Source organism: Chelonoidis abingdonii, chromosome 1, assembly GCF_003597395.2.
Source record: "Chelonoidis abingdonii isolate Lonesome George chromosome 1, CheloAbing_2.0, whole genome shotgun sequence".
NCBI lineage: Eukaryota > Metazoa > Chordata > Testudines > Testudinidae > Chelonoidis > Chelonoidis abingdonii.
In genome coordinates, this window is record NC_133769.1 from 246,401,714 (window position 1) to 246,421,392 (window position 19,679).

Genomic DNA, 19,679 nt, shown 5'->3' on the forward strand with positions numbered 1-19,679 from the left:
AAAACAATGAATCCGTACACACTGTGATGTGACTTTTGTCAGGAAAAATGGCCAGTTTTGGTGAAAAAATACAACCACCCCAACAAGAGACATACAACTTTTTCCTCTAATTTTTTCTCGACAAAGTGCCAGTGTAGACACCACGCCTGATTTCATTGCTTTAATTGGTCTCAGGGAGGTGTCCCACAATGCCCATCGTGACCGTTCTGGTCAGCAGTTTGAACTCCACTGCCCTGCAGCCACGTAAACAATCATCATCTCTTCCTCCCCCTTAGAAGCCCCAGGAATTTTTAAAATTCCATTTCCTGCTGGCTCAGAATGGAGAGGTCTCATTGCATTTTCCCGGATGACCCTGATGAGTTATCGCACCAAGCGCTCTCCTGCTTGGACCACCGCAGAGTTGTTGGATCTGATCAGCAGTTGAGGAAAGGAGACTGTGCAGAATTGTGATACCTATGGGCACATTTCTCTAGGCTTGTGCAAAAAGGACTATGATCGGAACATGCTGCAGTGCAGAGCAAAGATAAAGGAACTGAGGCAGGTGTACCATAAGGCAAGAGAGGCAGACTGTCACTCCAGCGCTTCACCTAAGGCCAGCCGGCTCTATAAGGAGCCGGACACTATCCTTGGTGGCAACGCCACCTCCACCGCCAAGAGCTCTGTGGATATTTCGGTGGGCCTGGAGGTGGCCAAAAGAGGACCAAACCCAGGGGACAAAGTTATTGATGAAGAGGTGGAGTTAGATGATGATGTGGAGTTCCCAGCAGGGTCACCCGGTGGGGCAGGCAGCCAGGAGTGGCACCAGAATTTCTGGCGCCCTAGGCAGAATTCGGGGGGGCGGCATTTTGTGCACTTCCCACAGGGCGCGCGGGAGCTTCCGGTTCCACTCCCATCACACCACCGAAGAAGGACCCTCCGCCAAAATGCCGCAAGCGACAGCAGCAGTCATTGAGCTGCTCAATTGCCTGTCGCTGTTTTCTGCGGCATGTCAGCAGAAGGTCCTTCTTCAGCAGCACGATGGGAGTGGAACCAGAAGCTGCCGTGCACCCCATGGGGAGTGCATAAAATGCCGCCCCCCGAAATCCTGGCACCCTAGGCGACCACCTAGGGTCGCCTAATGGAAGCACCGGCCCTGCAGGCAGCCACGAACTGTTCTCCACTCCAGAGTTGTCTAGCCAATCTAAGCAGTTGCTCTCTGGTGAGCAAGAAACAAGAGAGGAGACACCTGTAAGTGGCTGTGGTTTGTGTAGTGCGACCGTGTGGACTTAGGGTATAGAAATGTACAAGGCTGGCTGTGTTTCTGTGAGCTGGGCATTTCTCTGTGTACTAATCAGTATAGCAGAACAGGGTGTTGATGCACGCCAAGATCTCTCGGGAATCCTCCAGAGAGATCTCTTGGAAAGTTTCCTGGAGGTACTTGTCAATCCTTTGCTGAAGGTTCCATGGCAGAGCAGCTTTGTTCCTTCCCCCCATTGTAGGAAACTTTCCCGCAGCATTCAGCAATCACTTGTGCAGGGACCAAAGCAGCACATAGGCGAGCAGCATAGGGAGCAGGGCGGAAGCCACAAACAAGGACCAGATATACCCTAATTTCCCTGCTTACCCTTAGCAGTGAGATATCTGCTAGAATGTGGAAAACTGCAGGAGAATTTTAGCATTTTTCCCTGGTCAGCTGCACCATGACCCTTGCAGACTGTGTGCTCTTTTCCCCACGTAGAGCATCCCCTCCTCAGCCAACACTCACCATGTTTTGGCTGTTCGCAGAGATGTGTAACCCTTCTGCCCCTCTGAGTTGGCAGCAACAAGGGCCAGGTTCAGTATCCAGGGGTTCTGTTTCAATAACACCATGCATAACCGGCTCTAGCCCCCACCCAGTGACCTGGGACACTTACATACCACACCCTCCTGGGCGCCTCTAGGAGGCAATACTTCCCCTCTCGCAAGCACGGAGTCTGAGTGTAGCGAAATCTTTTTAATAAAGGAAGGAAACAATGCGGCATCCCATTGGAGAAACACCACAAACAGAGTTATAACACAAACCATAACCCACCCCCCAAGTACATTTGGCAATGTCCTTTTCCCCTTAGGGTCTTAAGTCCAATCACTCCAAAGTCCAACAACCCAAAAGTCTCTGGTCAATGCCACCACAGAATTCAAGAGTCTATCTGTAGAGGTCCCTCCCCCCAGCCTGGGTGAAAGGGGCACCTTACGTGGTCCAGGGCCAACTGCCCTGCCTCTCCGTGGGTTCTGCTTCCGCCTTCTCCACGAACTGCTCCGCCTTACCAGCCGCTCCACTCTGCTCCTCCGGCCGTCCTCACAAACTGCTCCGCTCCACCAGCTGCCTCGTGAGCTGCTCCAGTTGTCCCTGCAAACTGCTTGGCTCCGCTCGCTCTGTGGGCTGCTCCACATGTCCCACAGCTACTCTGCTCTGCCAGCTGCTCCGCTCCACCAGCTGTCCTGTGGTCCGCTCCAGCCATTCCCACAACTGCTCCACTCCACCAGCTGCTCTGTTCCACAGTATAGCTTCAGGCTCCCCTACTAGTTAGCGCAACACTCAGTGCTCCCAGCTCAGTAATTTCAGCTCTTTTATGATTTCAGCTCTTAGTGATTTCAGCACAAAGTAGGGGAGCCCCAGTACTAGTGCACCATTAGCCCAAAGTGAGTTCAGCTCAGCAACCTGTATCTAGAGTCTTAAGGGAATAAAAAAATCAACTCTGACATTCCACAGTGGAGAGAGAAGTGGGTGGAACTAGTGCTTCTAGCTCCACAAGGAGACTATCCCACCATGCACAAGTACCTGTCCTCAGCCTCTTTCCATTCACTGGGTTTTGGAACCCATGTCCCTTGTCCAGCAAGTGTCATTTAATTTATATTGAGACATTTCTGTCACAAAACAGTCCCGTAGTTCCTCATTCATGCAATCAGGTGGCAACACCTTATCTATCCCGCCCCAACAATGAAGAAATTGGGGATCCCAGAAATGTCAAAATAACCATTCCCAGGCTCCTTGCTGGCTCCTTGCTGAGTGTGCCTATGCAAATATTTGAGACCTCACATTCCAGACATTCTTTCCACACTTCCCATAATTCACCACCAGATGTCAGGACACAGCTCATCCTGACTCTGCTTACAGATGTGTTCCTGCCAAGGGTCAGTAAGAAAGTGATTGTTATGTTGCAAAAGGTGTATTTAACTGAAATATTTCAATGCTGTGCGTGAATTTAACAATCCCACTTCTGTGCATTGTCCCTTGTGCTTCGACAGATGTGGTCTTCAGGAACATCCCACACACCCCGGCCAACTGTGTCTGCCAGATTAGAGAGTGCCCAAGATGCAGTAAAGAAGATATGTTTCGGGAAGTACTGCACTGCTCCAATGCAGAGAAAAGGGAACGGAAGGAGTGCTGGGAAGCTGAACAGCAGGGCAGAAAAGAGAATCAGGAGTTTGTTAGGGACACAACTGAGCGGATGATTAAAGTCATGGAAGAGCAAATGCAGATGCTGAAGTCCTTAATAATTTTGCAGACTGAGCAGAGCCCTCCCCTGCAGCACATTCAGAACTCTTTTCTATCCCCCCAACCCCAAACTCCACCCGCATAGTCCTTTCCGCGGCTTCTCGGTTTCCCCTTCACTCCGCCCTCTCGGACAACTTTCAAAATGACAGCTGGACCTACACACAGCTTTGAAAGTCTGCCCTTCCCTGGTTCCTCCTTTCCCTCCAAGCATCTCTCTCTCTCTCTCTCTCTCTGTGTGTGTGCACGCGCGCGCAATAAAAGCAAAGTTTTCGAATGGTAACTCATCTTTATTTGGTTCCTACAAATTGAAATATCAGGCACTACCAATATATATACAGACAGTTTAAATCATTTGCTTACTGGAATGTAAGGCCCCAAATGTTACCATCACTTCCTAGGAAAACTACATGTAATGTAACATTGCAGTGCCAATCACAGAGGTACACATTACTGGTTCTCATTTTCAAAGTGTTGCCTCAAAGCCTGCCTGATTCAAATTACCATGGGAATATTATCCTCATTGAGGTCTAACCTGCCATACAGGCATTGCCTAAGCATCTTTAATCTGCCAAAGGCACATTCAACTGTCATCCAGCACCTATTCAGCCTGTTGTTGAACCACTCCCTACTGCTGTCCAGGTATCCCATGTAAGGTTTCATGAGCCATGGCTGTAAGGGGTACGCCAGGTCTCCCAGGATCACTACGGGCATTTCAACATCCCCCACTGTAATCTTCTGCTTTGGAAAGAAAGTCCTTGCTTGTAGCTTTCTGTACAAGCCAGTGTTCCTGAACACGCGTGTGTCATGCACCTTTTTAGACCACCCATGTTGATGTCAGTGAAACTCCCCCCCGTGATCCACAAGTGCCTGCAACACCATGGAGAAGTACCCCTTCCTACTGATGTACTCCATCACAAGGTGGTCTGGTGCCAAAATTGAAATATGTGTGTCATCGCCCCTCCACAGTTAGGAAAACCCAATTCTGCAAACCCATTCACTATTGCATGCACATTTCCCAGACCCATGGTCTTTCATAGCAGGATGCTATTCATTGCCCTGCACACTTGCATTAACACAATCCCAACAATCGACTTCCCTACTCCAAATTGATTTGTGACCGATTGGTAGCAGTCTGGAGTCGCTTGTACTCCTTAGTCCTCCAGCAGCACACCCTCTCACTCTCAGCTCCTTGCACCTCTTGCTCCCAGCTCCTCACACACACTTCCTCTCCTCTGGCTCCCCCCTCCCTGACTGGAGTGAGCTCCTTTTTTAACCCAGGTGCCCTGATTAGCCAGCCTTGATTGGCTGCAGGTGTTCTAATCATCCTGTCTCCTTAATTAGTTCTAGCAGGTTCCTGATTACTCTGATGCAGCCCCTGCTCTGGTCACTCAGGGAACAGAAAACTGTTTCTCCTGTGGCTAGTAGATCTCTCTTCTGCTGTAGAGGAAGGAGGGAGAGGGTGGCTGCTGCTGCTGTTCCTGCTGGGCACTGGGCCCTCGCTGCTGCTGCTGCTGTTACTGCTCCAGCTGCTCCCCTGGCTAGGCTACACTCCACCACCCACCCCCTTTCTCTGCTATCTGCTTGATGGCTGGGTGGTAGATCCCCCTCCCCCCTCGGTTGTTGCTGTTACTCCACCTACAGCCCCTTGGGGTGGGGGCTGCTGGCCTGCTTCCCAGAGAGGAGGGTAGTGATGGACCCCAGCTCTTGTTGCTGAGGACACCATCTGAGCGGGGTCCCTCCTGCCTGGATACCAGACCACCAACACCTGGAGCTGCAGGGGCTACTGTGGCTGTTGCTGGGGAGCTGTTGGTGCCCGGAGGAGGAGAGGAAGGAGAAGAGGACCGCCCGCTACTGGAGACCATTGTGGAGGGGGCATTCCTGGACTGAGTATTTTTCGAACTGTGCTCTTGTGGTGGGGGTTTGGACTGTGTCTGTTGGGACACCGGGGGTGTGGCGCGGAGCCTGCCCCCAGTCCATCCGTGTTCCCCTTTGCCCCCACCACTATTGTTACCCCCTCCACCATCCCCGCTGGCTGTTTTCCTTCTGCTTAGGACTCCTGCCTCTGGGACTGAGCTGCTTGCCTGGCTCACCACGCCCGCTTCTATCATTTGGGCCTGCAGCAGCAGCAGCCAAGCATTGACTTTTGCACAAGTGCCCATGGGCGCACCCCACTCCGCCCCCTTTCCTTTGCCATATTTGTCCTCCCCACCTATGTCCCTCTGTGGCCCTGATAGTCCTGCCCCAGCCCTGCAGCTAGCCCCGTGGTCTCTCCACCCCATTCCCAGCTCGCCCTCCCCCCACACCCTGTGATCCCCCAGCCCTGATTGGTCCCGTCCCTCATGCGCCCACGCCCCCTCCCATGCGCTTGTGCCCTTCCCCCATTTGAGTTTGCCCTTGTTCACTGCACACCCCCCCGCTGTTGGCCCCCCATATCCCCTAGTGCGACTAGAGGAGCCGGAATCCCCTCTGAGTCGGTGACCTGACAGCCTCCCGACCCTAAGGCCTTGGTTGCTCCCCATGCCCCTTTAGCCCTCACCTTCTGGCACTCTCCTCCTCTGCCTGCAGCCTAGCGGGGAGGGGTGGTCGCCTCTTCTCCTTCCCCTCCCCTCGCTGTTTTTCCCCCTCCCCGCTCTCATTATGGCAGGGGACGCGGCGGGGGAGACTTCTCGCAATGCTCCTACCGCCCCTCTTCCACCTGCCTCCGTGTCCATTTCCCAAGCCTCTACCTCGACCACTGCTGCTGATCCACCTGCCACCGCCCCTGCTGGGGCACCAGCGGCGGCGAGTACTGGGGAGACCTCCACTGCTGCCATGTCCCTCACCCCTTCCGATTTGGGGGGAGCCCCCCAGCTGGTGGGAAAGGTCAAGGTGGGAAGAAGGGCCACTGCCCTCCATGGCAGAGACTGCCCCCGCTGCCGCAGCCCCGCTACCAGCCGCGGCATCCCTCCCTGCTACTCCCTCCACCAGCTCCGCGGGTGTCCCTCCTCCGGCTCCCAGGGCGTATACCCAGGTGGCGGCGGCCACCCCGCCTGCCGCTGCTCCTCCGACCGCCATTTCCACTACCATCTACAGCAGCTGGGGGCCCTTCCCCACCTTGACCAGGAAGCACAGCATCTGTTGCCTCCTGGTGACTGCTTCGCCCCACATGGAGACCTACGTGCGGGCGTTGGAAAGGGTGGTGGGGCCCACGGCCATCGTGGCGGCCTCCAAAATGTACAGGAGGGTGGTCTTCTTTCTGGTATATGAGGCCGCCACCCAGGAGGCTGTAGAGACGGGCCTGGCGGTGAGGGACATGTTCATCCTTTCTGTCCTGGAGCGCCACATCTCTGTCATCAGCCCTCTCCCATTGGGCTAGGCGGTCGCCTAAATGGAAGCGCCGGCCCTGCCATCCCTCACTCAACTTGAGATCATTGCTCTTGTTCTGTCATCTGCTGCCACCATGAGAACAGCTGGACTCCAACCTCGTTTGAAACCCTCCTTCAGGTAGCTGAAGGCTGTCATAATTCCCCCTCACTTGTCCAAGCCCAGTTGCCTCTGCCTCTCCTCATAAGTCATGTGCCTCAGCCCTCGATCATTTTTGTTGCCTTCTTGCTGGACTTCTCCAATTTGTTCACATCCTTTCTGTAGTGGGGAGACCAAAACTGGATACAATGCTCAGATGTGGTCACCAGCTGCCGAATAGAGGGGAATAATCCTTTTCGATCTGCTGGCAATGTCACATTAATGCAGCCCAATATGCCATTACCTTCTTGTAACAAGGGCACACTGCTAACTTATCAGCTTCTCATCCACTGTAATCCCCAGGTTCTTGTCTGCGCAGAAAAGAACTGCCACATTAGCCGCTCGGTCCCAGCATGTCCATGCCTGGATTCTTCCATCCTAGTGCAGGATCTGCACTTGTTCTTGTTGAACTCTCATGATTTCTTTGGCCCATCTTCCAGTTTGTCCAGGTCACTCTGGACCCTATCCTACCCTCCACATACTATCTCTCCCCCCAGCTTAGTGTCATCGCACAAACTTGCTGAGGGTGCATCTATCTCCATCATCCAGCATAATCAATGCTGAAAACAGACCTCCAGACAACCTCTTGGGCACTCTGCTTGATACTGGCTGCCAACTAGACATCAAGCCATTGTCACTACCCACTGAGTCGACATACTAACCAGCTTTCTTAACATCTTAGAGTGCATTCATGAGCCCATACCTTTTAACTTACTGGCAAATATTGTGGGAGACCGTTTCAAAGCTTTGCTAAAGTCAAGATAATCACATCCACTGGCTTTCCCCATATCCACAGAGAGCACTTATTTCTTATCATAGAAGGCAATTGGTTGGTCAAGCAGACTTGCCTGGTGGATCCATATTGACTGTTCTGTACTTCATTCTCTCTCCAACTGCTTCAAAATGGATTCCTGAGACCTGCTCCAGATTTATCCAGGCTGAGGTTAGGGCTGTAGTTCCCTGGCTTTCTCCTTCCCTTTTTAAAGATGGGCACTATATTTGCCTTTTTTCCAATCATCCAGGACCTCCCCCGATCCCCACAATTTCAAAGAAATGGCCAATGGCTCTGCAGTCACATCAGCCAACTCCCTCAGCCCCTCGATGCTTTAGATCTGCCCCATGGCTTTGCCATGTCCAGCTTTTCAAATAGTCTTACCTGTTCTTTCCATTGAGGGTTGCTCACCTCCTCCCATACTGTGCTGCAGAGAGCAGTCTGGTAGCTCCCCTGGTCTGTAAGACCAAGGCAAAAGCAGCGAGTACATTAGCTTTTTCCCCATTGTCTGTCACTATTTTTCCTCCCCATTCATTAAGGGTCGCCATGTTTCCCTGACTCTTTTTTCGTTGCTAACAGCCTATAGAACCCTTCTTATTACCCTTCATATTCCTTGCTAGCTGCAACTCCAGTTGTGTTTTGGCCTTCCTGATTACACCCCTGCATGCAGGTAAGAAATTGTTCTTAAAATAGCATAAAAGCAAATGGCAAATGTATTCCGTAAATTGGAAAAAAAAACTCCTCTTAATTAAGGAATCTGGGTGGAGGATATAACCATATTACAAGGGAAGGTAAATCTTCACCAAAAGTAATGGGATCCCTATGGATTATGGAAAACAAACCAAATGTCAAAGCTCAGAAGAAATGGAGCATTGGTCATATGTAACCTAAATAATGAATAAAGGAGAATATGAAGCTTGTATCCAAACTAAGTCATTGGATAGTGGAAATTATTAATATATTAAGTAAAGGTACAAGCAATAGTAATGAAAAGGATTAGGATTCACAACCCTGTGAATGTCCAGTTCTACAAGGAAGGCCCTGTTAGTGGTCTCACGCTTCATCTATACCAGAGGTATTACTCCAATTGAGTACAGTTTTTTTCATTCCCGTTGTATTAATTTTGTCTAATTGGTAAATGAGTGAATTTAGTATTGTAAGGATACTAAGGTTGCATCTTCCTTTTCATAGGTAAGATTACTGCTTATCAACAACAAGTACAGACTGTTACCCAAATTTAGGTATTAAGATATAAACCAACCTTTATGTTTCCAGAAGAAAAGAAAGAATTAATCCCTTTTAAAGTTTGAAACACTATCACAGGTTAGTAGTAATAGACTCGATAGTATTCATCACCATGCAATTTTGACAGGTTTCCACACCCCTTTTAGGGCGTATGTCCTGCCTTCCCATCCCCCGTTTCCGTTGGCAGGAAAGTGTGGTGCCATCGGCCATTTTGAAAAAACGTGTGTGTGTGTGTGTTTGACATGGGGAAGTGTTGTATATGTTTTTGCTTGGGTACATGGAAAGAAAAAGGTTGAAAAAAGAGTGTGAGAGAGTGTTAAGAGGAAAAAAGAAAGTTTGAGCAAAGTTTAGAGGAAAAAAAGGAAATATGAAAGAAGAGAGGTAACTTATTGAAGAAAAGAGGCTGGTTATGAAAGAACAGAAAGATAAAACTTAAAAAAAAGGAAATATTTGAAGGGCTAGTTTAAGAAAAGAGTTAAATAACATTGAAAACTAGATTGAAAAAGGGAAAGGTAAAACATGTTTGGGAGGCCCAGGGGAAAAAAGGTGAATAAAAAGGCATTGAAACTATTGAATACCAATATAGGTTAAGAAAAAAGCATTAAAAACATTAAAAACTAGGTTTAAAAGGGGAATTTACTAAAGAAAACCTGTTTAGTAAGCACACGGCCAAAAACTAAAGGGATACTAAGAAAAAAGCATTTAAATTGATTAAAAACTAGGTTTAAAAAGAGAATTTACAAAGGCAGAACCTGTTTGGTAAGCACAGGATAAAAAAGTGAATAAAAAAGCATTGAAACTATTCTATACCAGTGTAGATTAAAAAAAAAAAAAAAAAGAGCCCCTGTCAAGGTTTTTTTCCTCACTTTGAACCTTAGCGTCCAAAAGTGGGGACTTGCATGGACCCTTCTAAGCTTAATTCCTAGTTTAAATCTGATAACGCTGCCGCCAGCCAAAAGTATAGTGTTTGGCACACTTCCTGGTCCCCCAAAATCTTCCCTGGGGAACCCAAGACCCAAACCCCTTGGGTTTTAAAACAAGGAGAAATAAACCATCCTCCTCTCCTTTCTCCTCCCAGACTTTTCCCTCCCTGGGTTACCCTGAGAGGCTACACTGATCCAAACTCCTTGGATCTTAAAACAAAGAGGAATTCACCTTCCCTCCGTCTTTCCTCCCACCAATCCCTGGTGAGTTCAGACCCAATCCCTTGGATCTTAACATAAGAAAAAAAATCAATCAGGTTCTTAAAAAAAGAAAACTTTTAATTGAAGTAAGAAAAATTAAAAATTATCTCTGTAAAATCAGGATGGTAAATGCTTACAGGGTATTCAGATTCATATAGACTAGAGGGACTTCCCCCCTCCCCAACCTGAGATTCAAAGTTACAGCAAACAGAGGTAAAAATCCTTCCAGCAAAATACACATTTACAAGTTAAGAAAACAAACATAAGACTAATCCACCTCACTTTCTAGTTTGTTACTTACTATTTTGAACCTGAGAGATGATTCAGAAAGATGGAGAAAAGCTGGGTGCACGTCTGTCCCTCTTAGCCCCAAGAGCGAACAACAACAAAACAAACAGCACAAACAAAGACTTCCCTCCACAAGTCTGAAAGTATCTTGTGCCCCGATTGGTCCTTGGTCAGGTGTCAGCCAGGTTTACTGAGCTTCTTAACCTTTCAGGTAAAAGACATTAACCCTTAACCGTCTGTTATGACTGCCCCTTTGCAAAGGGCAAAGATAGACAGCACAGGTTGCGTGAAGAGAGAGAAAGAGGAATTTTTACCTTTGCAGTCTTTCTGTAGAATGAGGCAACTTTTTCTGGTTCAGACTCTCTCAGACTTGTTACGCTGCTTTGGATCGACCCAATCAGAGGTGGTTTACAACAGCGTCATAGAATTCATTTTCCTGAACCAATCCTAGAGTCCCAAGATTTAACAAGAGCCACCCCTTCTTCCCCCACCTCCTTGCTTTTTTCTCTCTCCTCCCTTCCTTTTATGTTTTATTCTTATCTAAGAAACAGACTTCTAGCTTTCTGCCATGTTGCCCTTTTCAGGGTTTTTTTATTAAAAAGTAATCATAGGGCACTGGTGCTTAATCAGCTGGTCCTGTCCATGCTCTGGTACCGGCTCAACACCCTGGTCCTGGCCCCGGATTTCTTGGCCAACCTCCGGATGGCAATTCTGGAGTTCTTTTGGCCAGGGATGCACTGGGTCTCTGCAGGGGTCCTCCACCTGCCCGTGGAGGAGAGGGGGCATGGCCTGAAGTGCCTACGCACTCAGGTCCACGTGTTTCGCCTCCAGGCCCTGCAGAGGCTCCTGTATGGTGCAGGTAGTCCGGCGTGGAGCGTATTGGTGCACGCCTTCCTCCGCCGCTTCCGAGGGCTCTGATACGACCGACAGCTCTTTTACCTCCATCCTAGAGGTCTTCCGCGAGACCTCTCCAGGCTGCGGGTCTTCTATCAGGACCTTCTCTGGACCTGGAAGCTCTTTTCAACGACCAGTCGGTGGCGGCCACCGTGGGGGCTGACCTCCTCGCGGAGCCCCTGCTATACAATCCCCAGCTTCGTGTGCAGGTGGCAGAGTCCCCCTTGGTAGTGCCAGAGGCTGGTCTTGGCGAGAGTCACCAGGGTTGGAGACCTCCTGGACTACCTGCACCATACAGGAGCCTCTGCAGGGCTGGCTGGATCCCCTGACGCTCGCTCAGCGCATGGGGCTCTCCAGACCTCATACTCCCCGGCGTGTACTTCAGGAGGTGAAGGCCGCTTTACTGCCTGGTGCTTGGGCTTAGCTCGACGGGGTCCTGCGAGAGGGCACGCCCTGCCAACCCCCACCCCAGGCCCCGTGGACCTTTTTATAGGGCCCCTGCCCCATGGACCCAATCAGCCCCTTCACCCTTTAACTGCTAGCCGGCTGCACAATCTGCAGCCGGTTCTGTTCCAGACCGCGCCACGGAAACATCTGTACAAGCTCGTGCTTCACACTATCCACTACCTCACCCTCTCGTCGTGCCCCGATACCAAATGGCGGTACCTCCTGCCACCTCTTGAGAGTGAGAAGCCCCGGTGGGCCAACTTATACTCTGCCCTGGTTCCGAGGCCTGCCGGGGATGTCAGTTGGCGGCTCCTTCATGGGGCCGTGAGCACGGGCGTGTACTTGGCGCGGTTTACCCCGTCCCCAACACCTGCATGAAGGACACCTTGGCGCATGTATATTTAGAGTGCACCAGACTGCAGCCCCTGTTCTGGCTCCTCTTGGACCTCCTATTGTGTTTTTGGTTGCACTTTTCCCCTCACCTGTTCATCTATGCACTCCCCATCTGTGGCCCCACGAAGTCGCGGGATCTCCTTATCAACCTCCTCTTAGCCCTGGCCAAACTAGCCATCTACAACACCAGGGAGAGGAGGTTGGCCGACGGGATTTCCTGCGACTGTGGGGCCTATTTCCGTTCCTCCATCTATTCACGCATCTGGGCAGAGTTCCTCTGGGCGGCATCCGCTGCCTCTCTTGATTCCTTCGAGGAGCAGTGGGCGTTGTCCGGGGTTCTCTGCTCGGTGTCCCCATCAGGTTCCCTTCATTTAGCCCTATGACTTCACTCTCGATCCTGTTTTTTCATTAGTTGTCCCACGGAATTACTTGGTGTCCCAGACCTGTGGATCCTCCCCTTAGGCTGGGGGGAGGTCCTTTAGAAGTGGGTGGGCCACCCACTGGATACCAATAGGACCAGACTCCTGTACCCCACTGGCCTGGGTCTGTCACAGTAGCCACTGTTCATCATCCTAGACCTGCATGACAATACAATCCCACCATTCAGTGCTTGTTTCCTGAACCCAAAAGCGATGGTCTACCCTATGCAGCTATTCTGTGAATGCCAAAAGCAATCCAAATTTGCTCCTATCCATATCACATAGCATGTCAGGCACCTAAGAGTCTTCTTCAGTTAGGAACTTCACAATTAATTGCACTGCCATCCGTGATGTATTCATGACAGTTAACAGAGCATAGGAGAGCAGTGAGGAATCCATCCCTTCTCACAAAGGTGCCGGGGTGCACAGCAAAGAAGGGCTGTTGAAAAATGCTGTGGAAGAAAGCCATAAGCCCATGGAGTGCTAGGACAGAAAGCAATGCATCATGGGACATTCAGCCCGGTCCCAAAATGTGTCGTGATCTGCTCCGCCTTCCCACAACACCTAGCGACAGAAGGTGTCAAGTTGGACTGTGGGATAGGTACCCCAGTGCATTGCTCACACTGTCAATGATAGTGCCAACAGAGGGAGTGAGTGGGAACATGACATTCCGATTTTCACTATGCCAATTTTTGAATGTCAACATCACCTTTGTTGACAAGATTTGTTAGTGCAGACAAGGCCTAAAACACCTCACTTTACAGGCTAAAGGATATGAAAAATAGTACCAGTACATTCCCCTCCTCTCTGCCAATCGCCCTCTCCCCTTCCCTCTGCCTCTCCTCTCTCTGACCTCCCTCCAAAGCCTTCACTCCTTTACCCCTTCCTGTCTCTCTTCTCTCCTTTCTCCTCCTGTCCTCTATCTCTGAGGACTCTTCTTTGTTTTTTCCTTTGTCACTTCCCTTCTCCCTCCTCCTTTTCTCTCCACTCCCCTTTGTCTCTGTTTCTGTCCTTCTTCCCTCCACCCCTTGTCTCTCTTTCCCTCTCTAAGCTCTCTCCTCTTTCCCTCAGTCTCTCTTCCCACACTTTTTAGCTCTGTCCCTATGTGGGATGTTTTTCTCACAAGCTCCTCTCAGCTCAGCAAAGGGTCAGGGAAAACACGTTGGGGTTAGTTGTACTGTATTTTCAAGCTGCCCTCACTGCCCTTGTCTTCAGCAGGAAAGTTAGCTAACTCAAGATAAAATCCTAGTGCAGACAAGGCAGTTTTTACTTTTCACACAAGCTCCCAGGATGGTTGAGTTAAAGTCTATGTGGGAGCCTAATGTTACTTGACACAGAAATTTTAAGCAAATAATGGAGAATATTTCTGTAAAGTGAATTTTGAATTCATAAAGGTGAGTGTCTTCACACTAGAAACCTGATTCGAAGAGTGATACTCAATCAACAAAAACATTAACATACTAGGGGTCCATTCAAAACAGCTTTACTCAGAATACTCAGAAGTGACTGCTTATGAACTCAAGGTAGTCGTAGTACTTATGGATTTTCATTCCTAGAGCAACATCTCCTGAGTTTTGTAGGTGTTCCTTTTGAGTGTGTGTGGAGCTGCATGATAGACACGTGACACACATTGCTTAGGACTTGCTATTTTATTTGTTCTCCAGACACCAGTGGGTGTGTTGATTAGCTGTGGTCAAACCTACATACCAGTGCTGTAGGACTAGTCTATACTTGAGTTAACAATTGGGTTTTAATATAATTGAACATTCCAGTGCAGACAAAGGCACAATCATTTTACCTAGTTGAGATTAATTCATTCCAATGTAGACAAGCCTTGGAAGAAGGAATGAGAAAAATTAGGCCCAATTGGACACTTTGGTTCTCATCATCCTATTTCTCCCTGCTGGGTGTTCCAGTTGACTGCTAGTTTCTGTGACAGAGTGAGCAATGCAGTTGCACATTCCTAAAGCAGAAAACAAAAGATGCGAGCTGAAGGGATGTAATGGAGCTCTTGGCACTAGGCTCCGCACCAGACCAAGCAGAGCTGTGCCCAGCAGGCCACTTCTCAAAACCCAGAAGGCAAATAAAAAGAACCCCAAATTTATTACCAGTACTTTAAAAATCTCATTATTTTCTGGCCCGGTTATGATTTTTGCATGCTTCAGGTTGATCTTTTAAATTTTGGGGTTTTAGCTGAAATTGAAATTGCTTTGAAAATTAATCTCACATGAATTTAGATTCATCCAAGTTGGTGCAGGGAGATGTAAATTACACCTGCATTGTTTGGTCTCCTGTTGTCAAGGTATTTTTCCCCCAGTTTGAACTTTAGCGTCCAAAAGTGGGGACCTACATGGACACTTCTAAGCTTAATTCCTAGCTTAGATCTGATAGCGCTGCCACCAGCCCAAATATAGCGTTTGGCACACTTTCTGTTCCCCCAAAACCTTCCCTGGGGAACCCAAGACCCAAACCCCTTGGGTCTTAAAACCAGGAGAAATAAACCATCCCCTCTCCTTTCCCCCTTCCAGACTTTCCCCTCCCTGGGTTACCCTGAGAGGCTACCTGATCCAAATCCTGGATTTAAAACAAGAGGAGATTAACCTTCCCCCCGCCTTCTCTCCCCACCAATACCGGTGAGTTCAAAACACCAAATCCCTTGGTCTTAACAAGGGGAAAAAATCAATCAGGTTCTTAAAAACGAAAGCTTGTAATAAAGAAAAGAAAAAAGTAAAAAGAATCTCTGAAACAGGATGGTGAAACGTTTACAGGGTATTACAGATTCATATAGCCAGAGGCGACTCCCTCCCCGCAACCTGAGATTCAAAGTTACAAGCAACAGAGTAAAACCTACCCAGCAAAATACACACACAAGTTAAAAACAAACATAAGACTAACCGCCTTTTCTAGCTAGCTACTTACTATTTGAAAGAGACAAACTGGTTTCAAGAAAGAGTGGAGAAAGACCTGTGCAGAGCACGTTGGTCCTCTTAGCCCCACAAGAGTCGAACAACAAACAGCACAAAAAAAAGACTTTCCCTCCACCAAGATTTGAAAGTATCTTGTCCCCCCATTGGTCCTCTGGTCAGGTGTCAGCCAGGTTCACTGAGCTTCTTAACCCTTTACAGGTAAAAGAGACATTAACCCTTAACCATCTGTTTATGACACCTGTGCTCCAGAGGGTATTTGTTCCAAGAGAGGGTAGGTGGTATTGCCACTGCGCTGTTCATTCTCTGAATTTCAGCTAGGGGAAGATATCTTTAAATTGCATCTGGATCTAAACAGGAGCCTACTTTAGGGAGGCAGATTGGAGAGGTGCTGAAAAAGCAACTTCCACAACCACCATAGCTCTGCCCCCTACTCAACCAGTGCTCAACACTTTGGGATCAGACCGGCCCTTTTCTGATCTCTCTACAGACCTTCTAATGAGAGAGACCTCTGCCAAGACATACAGCCGCAGAAGCCAACATAGACCTTACCTTACCTTTGAATCTGGGCCAATCTTTGTGATTTGATGTCATGCTAACTTTGTTCAGCCGTGACCCTTTTGGCCAGCAAAAGAGTGTGTCTTTTGTAGTATCCCTCAGCTGAGAGGATATTGACGATGAAGATGGCTTTGATGATGGGGTAATTTAAAATAGGGGACAGTGCACAGATGTACTCTTGTGTCCCAGGTTACAGAGAATTTCTAATTAATTTGCTAAGTTAGTGTAAAAAACTAACTGTAATACTGAACAGTCCAGATTTGCCAGTGGTTTTCCCAAAAGTGATCTTCCAAACTTTCCCAACCTGCATTGGTTCCTTGCAGAAAAAGAAATGATCCCTAAAAGTCTTTTTCTATTTCTGGTGTTTCATTCTAGACAGGAATATGGAGAGCTCCATACAGGATATTACAGATGTGAAAGCCTAGGGGCATTACATGTAGCTATGGGTAGCTTTGAAAAGTAAATAAGACAATGCTCTCCATGTAATAATATAATTCATAGACATTCTAAAGCATGGGTCCCCAACACGGTGCCTAAGGGCACCATGGCACCCTCTGGGGTGTCTACGTGCGCCTGCGTACTGGCCGGTGGACAAGCATTCGCCAAAATGCCACTGACAAGTAGCATCATCCAGAGGCGTCGCTGCTGAAATGCTGCTGATTTTCAGTGGCATTTCAGCAGCAATGCCTCTGGATGATGCTGCTTGTCGGCGGCATTTCGGCAGTGACGTCTATTGACGTTGCTGCTTGTCAGCAGCATTTCAGCGGATGCTTGTCCACTGCCATGGTCCTCTGTGGCTCATCGTCTGGCGCCCACCAGACAAAAAAGGTTGGGGACCACTGTTCTAAAGCATACTAAACCCTCTTTTGTTAAGAGCAAGAGGGTTGGCCCCAATGCAGGTGTTATCCTGCAACCTTTGCTTAAAAGGGTTGTGTCATCTTTAAATTCCCCCAAACAAATATCTGAGAAAAGCAGAAGAGTTTTCAGTTTAATGTTATATCCAAGTACCACGTACTAAAAATAAAATATATGGATCAGTTATATGACTTTATTGGTACAGCTACTCAAGAAACCATGGCAATGAATCAGGAAAAAACATACATGCATTGATTTCCATGGGGCTTAAGCACATGCTAAATGTTAAGCACCTACTTAAAGTTAAGCATGAGGTTATGTCAGTGGTTCCAAAACTTGGTCCGCCGCTTGTGCAGGGAAAGCCCCTGGCGGGCCAGGCTGGTCTGTGTACCTGCCACGTCCGCAGGTTTGGCCGATCGCGGCTCCCAGTGGCCACGGTTCGCTGCTGTGGGCCAACGGAAGCTGCTGCACAAGCGGCGGAACAAGTTTGGGAGCCACTGGCTCACATGCTTTGCTGAATTATGGCTCTTAACCCTATACACTCTTCCCTGAGTTTGGCTGCCCTACAGGACCTCTTCTACCCTGTAGAAACATTCCACTCCATGCCCCTCTTATAGCCTGGTTGACAATAACAAGATGCATCTACCAATCTCAGTCTGCAGTATTTACCCTTATACAGGCTTTTAAATGTAGGGTGGGTTGGAGGAGCACTGCATTCTGATGCAGGGTCCTAGAAAATGCCACCTCCTTACAATAGAATAAAGTAGATTAGGAAATCTAGGAATGTATCTGTGAAGGGGTACCTGCTAGTTTCATTTTAAACTTTACCCCTTTTTTTGTGCCCAGACTACCTTTTGGCTGTGCCAGGACACTTATTTTTTCTTCATCAGTCTAACAAAATGACCACTCATCCTACCACTTAACAGGTTATTCTTTACTTTGTTACCAGCACACTCTATCAACTATGCTCCATTACATTAACTTCAAGAGATTATGCAGGGCCTACATCCATTCACAATTTGGCCACACACATTTACAGCACACCCAGTCCATATTGATCAGGGAGGCAACAGCTCAAGATGAAAAATAAGCCAGAGCCTCAGATATAGCAGCACTACCATTAAGCCAGTGGAATACACCAAAACTAGATATTTTAAATGGTAATTTATAACAAAATGATGCTATTAAAGTACATAAATGTGAGATTCAGCTTAGATTTTCTCTATCAGCAGACTATGTGATAAACAAACATACTGTTTTTGGAAATATTGCTATGTCACTATAGGTCCCTGTGGAATACATTATTCCACTTGTTGATAACACAGAACAACAGGGGACTCTGTAAATACAGAAGATGACACAGCAAATATTTAAGCAATTAATAATTTGAAGCATCTGAACCCTAAAGCTTTTTTTCAACTCAGTGTATTATAATAAACTCTTCCCTCAGCTGCCCCGTATTGGTCATATTAGTGCTCATTGCCAACAGCCTCAGATTATGACAGACCTAAGAAGCAAAAATCCTCAGGGGGGGAAATAATCCAGAAATAAAAACTGGAAATAAAACATATTTATATAGCTGTGTAGGGAGGAAATAAAGAAAATACAGTACTGGAAAGTGGACATTTATACAGAAGAGGTACAATTTAGGCTAATCCTATGTGTGGAACCACCTTCATCTGAGATACCCGTAGGCGAAGTATTGGTTTTAATGTTCCTAAAACCAAATCCTGAGGGAGTTCTGTGATACCATGAGAGGTGTGTACCCTCCATTTAATCCACCTGTATCCAAGAGGCTGATTGATCCTGACACAGGGAGAGGAGGGGATGCACAGCCATGCTGTGGGAACCAGGTGCAGAGTTGCTTGGAGAGGAAATGGGTATTGGGAAAGGGCTGGGACTAATGAAAAGGAGGTCTATGGCCATTCCTCCCTGAGTAGCCTTGCATGGATCTTAGGGCTTGGTTACACTGGAGAGTTGCAGCGCTGTTGGTGGCTTTACAGCACTGCAACTTACTCACCGTCCACACTTGCAAGGCACGTACAGCGCTGTATCTCCCTGGCTACAGCACTGCATGTACTCCACCTCTGCTTAGGGAATAACGATTGCAGCGTTAGTGATGCAGCGCTGCTCCGCCAGTGTGGCCACCAAAAGCTCTGTTATTGGCCTCCAGAGGTATTCGGAGGTGTCAAGGTTTTCTCCCCACCTTGAACTTTAGCAAGTTCGAACTCTACTGCCCTGGCCTCAGGTGACCCGCCTTTAAATGCCCCGGGAATTTTAAAAATCCCCTTCCTGTTTGCTCAGCCAGGTGTGGAGTGCAATCAGTGAATCTTTCCAGGTGACCATGCCTCCACGCGCCAAACGAGCCCCAGCATGGAGCAATGGCGAGTTGCTGGACCTCATCAGTGTTTGGGGGGAGGAAGCTGTGCAGTCCCAGCTGCGCTCCAGCCGTAGGAATTACGATACCTATGGGCAGATATCAAGGGCCATGCTGGAAAGGGGCCATGACCGGGACGCGCTGCAGTGCAGGGTTAAAGTGAAGGAGCTGCGGAGTGCCTATTGCAAAGCCCGTGAGGGAAACCGCCGCTCTGGTGCTGCCCCCACGACCTGCCATTTTTACAAAGAGCTGGACGCGATACTTGGGGGTGACCCCACCGCCAATCCGAGGACCACGATGGACACTTC

At 48.5% G+C, this 19,679-nt stretch overlaps 1 long non-coding RNA gene across 1 annotated transcript in view; it reads left to right on the forward strand.

Annotated features, from left to right (window-relative positions):
* The window catches only part of LOC142045940 (uncharacterized), a 56,641-nt gene extending 52,921 nt beyond the window's left edge, over positions 1 to 3,720 (forward strand). Inside the window, exon 3 of the long non-coding RNA XR_012654865.1 lies at positions 3,265 to 3,720. This is a non-coding gene — a long non-coding RNA (uncharacterized LOC142045940). The remainder of the gene's footprint in view (positions 1 to 3,264) is intronic.
* The last annotated feature ends 15,959 nt before the right edge of the window (positions 3,721 to 19,679 follow it).